Genomic DNA, 8,516 nt, shown 5'->3' on the forward strand with positions numbered 1-8,516 from the left:
GCTCTAAAATGTCCAGGACAACAGCAAAATGTCCCGGACAACAAACTCAGGCCCAAACAAAAATGTCAATGTGACGATCCTAAATGTCCACGACAACAGCAAAATGTCCCGGACAACAGCGTCAGGCCTAAACAAAAGGTATCTTCCTCTGTTTATTTTTACTATATTCATATGCGTATACATAGTCGAAGCTCTATAGTCCAAGCTCTATAGTCCAAGCTCCATAGTCCAAGCTCCATAGTCCAAGCTCCATAGTCCATATTCTATAGTACAAGCTCAATAATCCAAGCTCCATAGTCGTACGCCAAACTTCATAGGCCATTTAATTTGAGAATAAAATCTGTCGCGAGTGGGGTATGATCTTTCGCGAGTAGAGTAAGATCTGTCACGAGCCCGTTAGGTTAGGTTAGGATTGGTTGGACCATTTAGTTTGAGATTAAGATCGGTCGAGAGTAGGGAAAGATCTGTCACGAGTAGAGAAAGATCTGTCACGAGCCCGTTAGGTTAGGTTAGGATTGGTTGGACCATTTAGTTTGAGAATAAGATCTGTCGAGAGTAGGGTAAGATCTGTCGCGAATAGAGTGAGATCTGTCACGTGCCCGTTAGGTTAGGCTAGGATTGGTTGGAACATTTAGTTTGAGAATAAGATCGGTCGAGAGTAGGGAGAGATCTGTCACGAGTAGAGAAAGATCTGTTACGAGCCCGTTAGGTTAGGTTAGGATTGGTTGGACTATTTAGTTTGAGAATAAGACCTGTCGAGAGTAGGGTAAGATCTGTCACGAGTAGAGTAAGATCTGTCAGGAGCCCGTTAGGTTAGGTTAGGATTGGTTGGAACATTTAGTTTTAGATTATTAAATAGCCTTCCGTCGATAAGGAAAAACCAACCATTGCCGAATCACAATCCTTCGTGCAAAAGCATACTTCCTGGCTATCACCCCCCAAAAAGAAAAGAGGCTCATTTTCAAAATAAACACATCCAAATTTACTACTGATGATAAAGCAATTTCCATCTCCAGCAGAATCCAGCTCAGCATCGAGGCCGAAGGCCTTCCCCTGGCTAGTAAATTACGGTTGGGTAAGTTAAGTAAGTTAGGTTAGGTAACCTTTAGGTTAGGTTATTTTTAGGTTACATTAGTTTTAAGTTACGTTAAAGTTACGTTCCTTTTAGGTTAAGTTCAAGTTAGGTTATATAGCGAGCGAACGAGCGACGCGAATGGAAAAAACCACGAACACACGCCGAAGATACGTTCGCCCGCGCGCCCGCTGCCTTGCAGCTGTCTAGTATTCTGATGCATTACCGTAGAACGGGGTAATATGAGACAAATTCCGAGTTTTTTCGTGAATTTCCCCCTTTTAATTTCAATTTGAGGTACTGAGGTGTTCATCACTTGTGTAGCCATTTGAACGAAATCGGATCATTTTTTCCTAGTGATCTACGTGATCTACGAGATGTCCTCCTCAGTGCTTTGAAAGGTTGTTATTTTGCAACTCATGGTGCTAGTTGTCTGTGAGTCCAAAATGAAGGGCCCAAGAGGCATAACAGAAGAGAGAGGGGGTTCGTGACATGTCGAGGGATGATATAGAGTGCCTGTGACGACTGTTAGAAATTTTCGTCACTTTCGGTCATGTTTTGCCTTTTTAACGAGGGGTGCCGATAACTGTCATATTGGGTGCCGATAACAGTGTTTTTGGTTACCATTTTTCAGGTCAAATAAGAGCGACACAAAAAGTTTTTCGTGAAATCTTTGTCAGCCACTTCGTTGACTAGATCCTTCTGAGTTGTCTGGAACAAGTCGCGCCGGTCTAAATGTCATAACCTACCCTAGAGGCCCTCGAAAAGAAAGTGATGCTCTAAAACCGACGGTAACTGTATACTTTACCCTACTGCAGTGCCAAATTAAGAGACCCAGAAACCCAAACTCTTCCATTCAAAACAAAGCACCAGTAGAGCGGCAAGGGAACACCAATGAAATCGCAGTGCAATTAACCTACCCCTTTCCTCTCCAAAAAAACGAATGCTGCTTTGATGTGCGATCATGTCTGTTTGGGTGGCTGTGTGGCGAGGAAGTCTACTGAACGCAGGCCAGAGCCACACGCCAAGGTAGGTGTTAACGCCAGGCGTGGATTGTCGGACCTGGCGCAGCATCGCGAAGCCTGTTATGACATGCTACTGTCTGGCGTACACCTACCTTGTTTTAGTGGCCCACCCTTTGTGTACACATTTGTGCATAACTTACATGTAGAGCCAGTTTTTTTGAAATCATGCAATGCGCTCCCGTGACCTCTTCCGACAACAATATTTATCGCACTTTTAATGCAATAACTCTTTTGTGGCGCTTATGATGCAAAAAGAATGTTATTGATTTTGAAATGAGTTCACTATACACTTAGAAAACCAGTGTTAATTAGGACACTGTAGGATTCCTCAGCCAAATTTGGACCCCATTGAATTCATCTCCGAATGAGCCCATCCGTTAACCAAATTTGTCGAAAGAAATGCGCATTGACCAAAAGTAGTACCGGAGCAAAATTTTTTGATTTTCAATGTCACCATTTTGTTGATTTGCTCTTGCTGCAGGTGTCTCGCACGGTGATGAGCTGGGCTACCTGTTCCCCGTGGACATGATGCCAGCCGAGGACATTCGACCAGGCGACGTGGACCTGCTGGTCAGGGACCGGTGGACGCGCATGGTGGCCAACTTCGCTAAGTTCGGGTAAGCCGCCGACACCCAGCCCGCGAGCATGAAAGCAGGGATCCTTAACTTACATCAAAAGAGCATCATAACGCTTAACTTAAGACTTCTGGACATGCTAAGTTATTATTCTGGCCGCTCGAAATTGTTTCCACTATAAATCCAACGGTGATACTTTTAGTACCTTACAGACAGCCTTGCGGACAATCCAGCCTTTGAAACGGCGATGCACGAAAGTTTTGTCAAAGTTCGGCCAACACTGGTAGAACTCAAGCGTAGTTTTACGCCTTTCTTCAAGCGTAGTAGAACTACGCTCGGTTTCAAGCATAGTTCTCCATTTTGCCCCTCTCCCGCCTATCTAAATGCATGGGAAAATTTCTTCTCTACGCTTGACGTCAAGCGTAAAGTCTTCAAGCGTAGTTGTATGCTTGAATCAAGCATACAACTACGCTTCAGTTTTACCGCTGAACATCCCTTTGTTGAGGGTTCCTATTTGAAAGATCTTATCTGGGCATCACCCCAAGACAATCTTATCTTAAACGCAAACGAATTTAACTCAGTTTGACCATTTGGGACGCATACGACAGTAAGCGGAATATATTTCTATATGCACCATCGGTTACTTCGATATTTCATCTTAAGGGGGCACACCAGTAAAAATCCTCAAATTTTAGTTTTTTTTTTTAATTTTACTCTTTTTTCTACCTTTTATGTCGAGTTGAATGCTGCGAACCCTACCTTTAAATTTCGGAATACTATAACTTGCATACATTTTACAAGTTGTTTTTGACTTGATGTAAATCAGGGACGATACCCAAACCGAAACGATACCAGGGCCGTTACGACAACAGTTTGCACTTCTGATTAAGGGAGCACACGAGTGAAAATGCAGAGGTTTCAAAAAACGACTATTCTGACAAAAGTAAACTAAATATCCGACTGATATTTTATTCTTGGCTAAAAATTTTATCAAATCAAAGAAAAATCAGTAGGTGAGGGCGGTGTGGCGATGGCAAGACGGGCCGCCAGTGCACTACTTTTTTCTGCGACCTTGCCTCACTCCTGCCACGATTCCGCTCTCGGATTGAGCCTCGAGCACGGGATTTGAAAATCTCTCACCAGGACACATGTGGCTTAGGGGGCCCGGCGAAAAAAAAAGTTTCAAAATCGAGGAGCGCCGCACGGAATCTTAAAGTTCGGCCCAAAAAATGATTTTTCCACTTTTTTCGTTTTTTTGGAGCATTTTTGGGGGTTTGTCAACGCGCTCAAAGTTTTTAGAAAATAATGAATTTCAGTGAAAAATACTTTCTGGTGCTGAAATTCGAGTTTTTATCGTAAAGAAAAAACGAAACGCCGAATTGTTCGTATTGATGCCTAGAACAAGTTCGGAAATACTGCATACCGAATATGCACATGGCCTACTTTCCAGGGGCCAAAAACTGCCAAAAATAAGGGGAAAATGCCGTAGTTTTATCTTTTAAGGCCGATTCGACACCTTACCCGCCGTCGATCGTCTTCTCCTATGCGCCAATCGATTCCCCACACCAAGAGGAACCCTAGAAACCCCTTTGGACTATGCGAGTAACCGACTGCCTACTTTCCAGGGGCCATCAATTTAAAAAAAAACGTTCTAATTGTCCCTTTTTTCAGATTATGGGGCCAGTTTGACACCTTTCTGGGCGTCCTATCATCTTGCTCTGTGCGCCAATCGACTCCTCATGATGCGAAAACCCCCTAGAAACAACTTGGACGATGCGAGTAAACGACTGCCTATATTGCAGGGGTGATAAATTAAATAAACGTTCAAAATTTGGGCGTTTTTTTTTACCTTTTGGGGTCAGTTTGACACCTTTCTAGGCGTCCTATCGTCTTGTTCTATGTGCCAATCGATTCCCCATGATGAGAGAACCCCTAGAAACACCTTGGACGATGGGAGGAAACGGTAAATACCTGATTGGCGGTGATCAGATGGCGGTTAAGGCTGCAAAATGTGCGAAACCGGCCCAAAACGGCTAAAATAGAGGTCCCTTTCATATTTTTCTTGATTTGAAGGCGCCCGACAGGTAGCCAATCCTCAACCCAGAGTATCAAACTTGTGTTTTGGAGTTCTCTCATCGGTAAAGTGTAGTCATAAAGCGAAAATAACCTAAAATGACCTTAAAAAACCCGGGTAAATTTAACGTGTTTTCTCTTTATAACTACAGTTTATCTCGAGTTTTTTAAAATATAACGATACGTCCAACGCCACAGGAAATTTCACGCAGATTCCGAATCTGTCCTGGGTTTGCAATGCGATGACGATTGCTGAGAACGAAACGGATTAAGTTTGCTATTCGTAGGATGGCCGTTGCTCGCAGGATAGCGCGTCGCCGCCGAAAATTTTCGGAGAGAAATTCATTGTTATAACATGTCTGTTGGTCAAATCCAATGAATGAAAACGATTCCTTGGTCCTTAAATAGTGGCTTAGCATGGCCACTTTATCCAAAAGTTAAATTTTTTAATCGATTTCTAAGCAATAATAGAGGCCGGTGCAGCCCATTCTCGGGCGCCGGGCGGCCGACCGGGCCGTGGCGAGCCGCCCGAGACATGGTCCCAGCCGCGCTAAGGGATTTTTCCGCCCGCTGGTAGGCCATGTGCATATTCGGTATGCAGTATTTCTGAACTTATATAAGGCGTCAATACGAACAATTCGGCGTTTCGCTTTTCTCTTTACGGTCAAAACTCGAATTACAGCACCAGAAAGTATTATTCACTGAAATTCATTATTTTTCTAAAAGCTTTGAGCGCGTTGAGCGACCCCTAAAAATGCTCCAAAATAATCGAAAAAATGCGGAAAAACCTTTTTTTGGGCCGAACTTTAAGATTCCGTGCGGCGCTCCTCGATTTTGAAACTTTTTTTTTCGCCTGGGCCACCCTCATGTGGCTATGGTCTGAACCACGGTCGTGCAAATACACTCCCGAAAAAAATTAGCGGAACGCTTTTTGTCATCGTAATTTTTTCTAAGTCTTTCGAGCTAGGAAGCTGAAATTTTGTACACGGGTGCCCCTACTACTTCCCTCGAGGCCTGCGAAGTGCGTAGCCCGTGCGCCTCCCCTAACGGACGGCACCCACCCCTAAGTGCGCGAGGGTGAAAAAAACGATGAAAACGTGCCGAAAAAACCAATTTCCCTTATCGCAGAGGCCAAAGTTTTCGTGTACGAGGTCAAATGAGTCTCCTTTTTCCAACGATGCAAGCGGAATTCAATTTGAACCAACCCACCCCCCGCTGCACTCACCCCCACCCCCTCGGGGGGGTGGATTTCGAGCATGTTTGAATTTCTCGTAAACAGCGTCGGGGGGTCCCCCGTACCAAGCAACCATGTTTTTTCGACGTTCCAACCACCCCCCGGGGGAATCATCCCCCGGGAAAATCCAACCCCCTTCGAACACCGGCCGTCCGGGGCCTTTCGGTTTGAGCAAAATGCAACAAAAATCCAGGGGGCATTTCCCCCAGGTCCCAAAAAGACGTCTCAGCGAAGAAACGCGCTGCCGGACGACTGCAACCCCCGCGGTCGGGGGGTTCACCCCCTTGCACCCCTGCACCCCCCGGAGGGGTTGGAAGCCCTCCGACGAGCGGGCTGGTCGAACAAGACATGGGGGGAAACGATCCTGAAGTTTTCAAGACGATCCCACCAACCGTTTGTCTTCCAGAGCGAAAAAAGCGTCATTTCCAGTAAAAACCCCCCTCACTTCACCCCCTTCCACGACTCACTGAGTGGGGGGAGCAGTCCCAATCAACGTCACAACACTCGGCCCAGACCTCATTTTAAAGGCCCAAAGTTTCAGACTGATGCGACAAAGCATGGACCGTGGGAGCGACGCAACGATGTGCCTGCATCGGCAGTAAAGGCGTGGGTGATTCCGTGCGTAGGGGGTCATTTTGGATGTACCAAATGTTCTTTTTTAAAATTCAACTAAAGGGGGTAAATTTGGTGTAGATGGCATACATAGTACCCCACAGTACCCCTCTGAGCGTGCAGCGCTACAAGTTGACTTTTATTTTCACTCCCTATGAATCGGCGGAATTTACAGAAATAATGACGGAATTTACAGATTACGGAATTTACAAAGAAGTTTTTAGTCTCCTAACCGCTGGGTTACAAAATAGGTAAAAACTGTTGACGGTGTCATTTTTAGCATCCAAAATAGCATTTTTCAGCGAAGGTTGTGGAAAAATTTCTCCCCAGATGGAGGAGCCGGCCCGAAAAGAATTTACATCCATTTTACACCCTTACCGTTTTTAATCTTTTGACGGCCTGGAAGCGTCGTTTGACCGCCCAGGTCCCGTGGGGACGGGCTTCTGGAATGTTTTTTTATGTTCTTTCGATCCCAAGTGGTCGCGAGTTTCTAAAATGAAAAGGAACCCCCGTAGACCGTCATTTGTAAAAACAGCATAGGTCACATGGTCACACGGTGGACATTTTCCCAAAGGCTGTTTCGGGTTCAACAAGTGATGATACAAAGGTCACCCTCCGTAATTTTGTGAAGAATAAGTCGGGGAGAGAGTGAAAAAGCCAGTTTTCTTTTGATGTGGCTGAGTCATATACTACAGCATGGCAATGTTGTCTTATAGGTGTTGGTGACCATGACGGAACTTACAAAACGACACTTTAGCAGCTTACGAAAACCCCCATAAACAAAAGTTAGATCGACTATCCACATGAGGACATGGTCTTCGTTTAGTAAAACAAATTTGAATTTCCCAAGCTACCAATCAACCTCAGTTCAGGCGCAAGGCCCGGTGACCTGAAATGACCCCCCACGCACGGAAACACCCACGTGCCGGCCCCGGGGCATGCGCCCCGCAGGTAGGCAAACCAACCACCTGGCGCCAGGTTGCTCAAAAGCCATTGGGAAGCCTGATTATGGCTCGCGCGTCGCCACGCTCAGCACTGTGGGCAGGGCATGTCTCCTAACATGCCACAGTGGCTAACACCAAAATCAGGCTTCCAAATGGCTTTTAAGCAACCTGGCGCCAGGCGAGTTGGGTTGCCTACCTGCACGGCGCATGCACCCGACGGGCCGGGACGTCCGTTTACTGCCGAGTGCAGGCACATCGTTGCGTCGCTCCCACGGTCCCAGGCTTGTCGCATCAGTCTGAAAATGTGAGGCCTTTGAAATGAGGTCTGGGCCGAGTGTTGTGACTTTTATTGGGACTGCTACCCCCACTCAGTGAGTCGCGGAAGGGGGGAAATGAGGGTGGTTTTTACTGGAAATGACGCTTTTTCGCTCTGGAAGACGAACGGTTGGTGGGATCGTCAGTAGTAAAGAATACCCCAGGTCACCCGCCGCCATCTTGAAACCCCAGGTCACCTCGCCCAGGTCACCTAACCTAACCTAACCTAACCCAACCTAACCTAACCTAACCTAACCTAACCTAACCCAACCTAACCTAACCCAACCTAACCCAACCCAACCTAACCTAACCTAACCTAACCCAACCTAACCTAACCCAAACCCAACCTAACCTAACCCCAGGTCACCCCCCGCCATCTTGAATACCCATTGTCACCTCGCCCCGGTCACCTAACCTAACCCCCGTTTACCTCGCCCAGCACCTAACCCAACCTAACCCAAACCCCAAACCCAACCTAACCTAACCCAACCTAACGCAACGTATTTTTTCCTTCAAGTCAGGGCTTGTCTTTTTTAAAGGGGCCTTTTGCTAGGTGAGTTCGCCGAAGGGGCCCTCACCAGTGGGGAGCTCCCCTGCGCGCCACTTGTTTATGGCATGTTTTTGAGGTTATAATAGTTTTTAGGGTTTTTTGTTGTATTAGTTTTT

This window comes from Thrips palmi, unplaced genomic scaffold, assembly GCF_012932325.1.
Source record: "Thrips palmi isolate BJ-2018 unplaced genomic scaffold, TpBJ-2018v1 HiC_scaffold_5, whole genome shotgun sequence".
Lineage (NCBI taxonomy): Eukaryota > Metazoa > Arthropoda > Insecta > Thysanoptera > Thripidae > Thrips > Thrips palmi.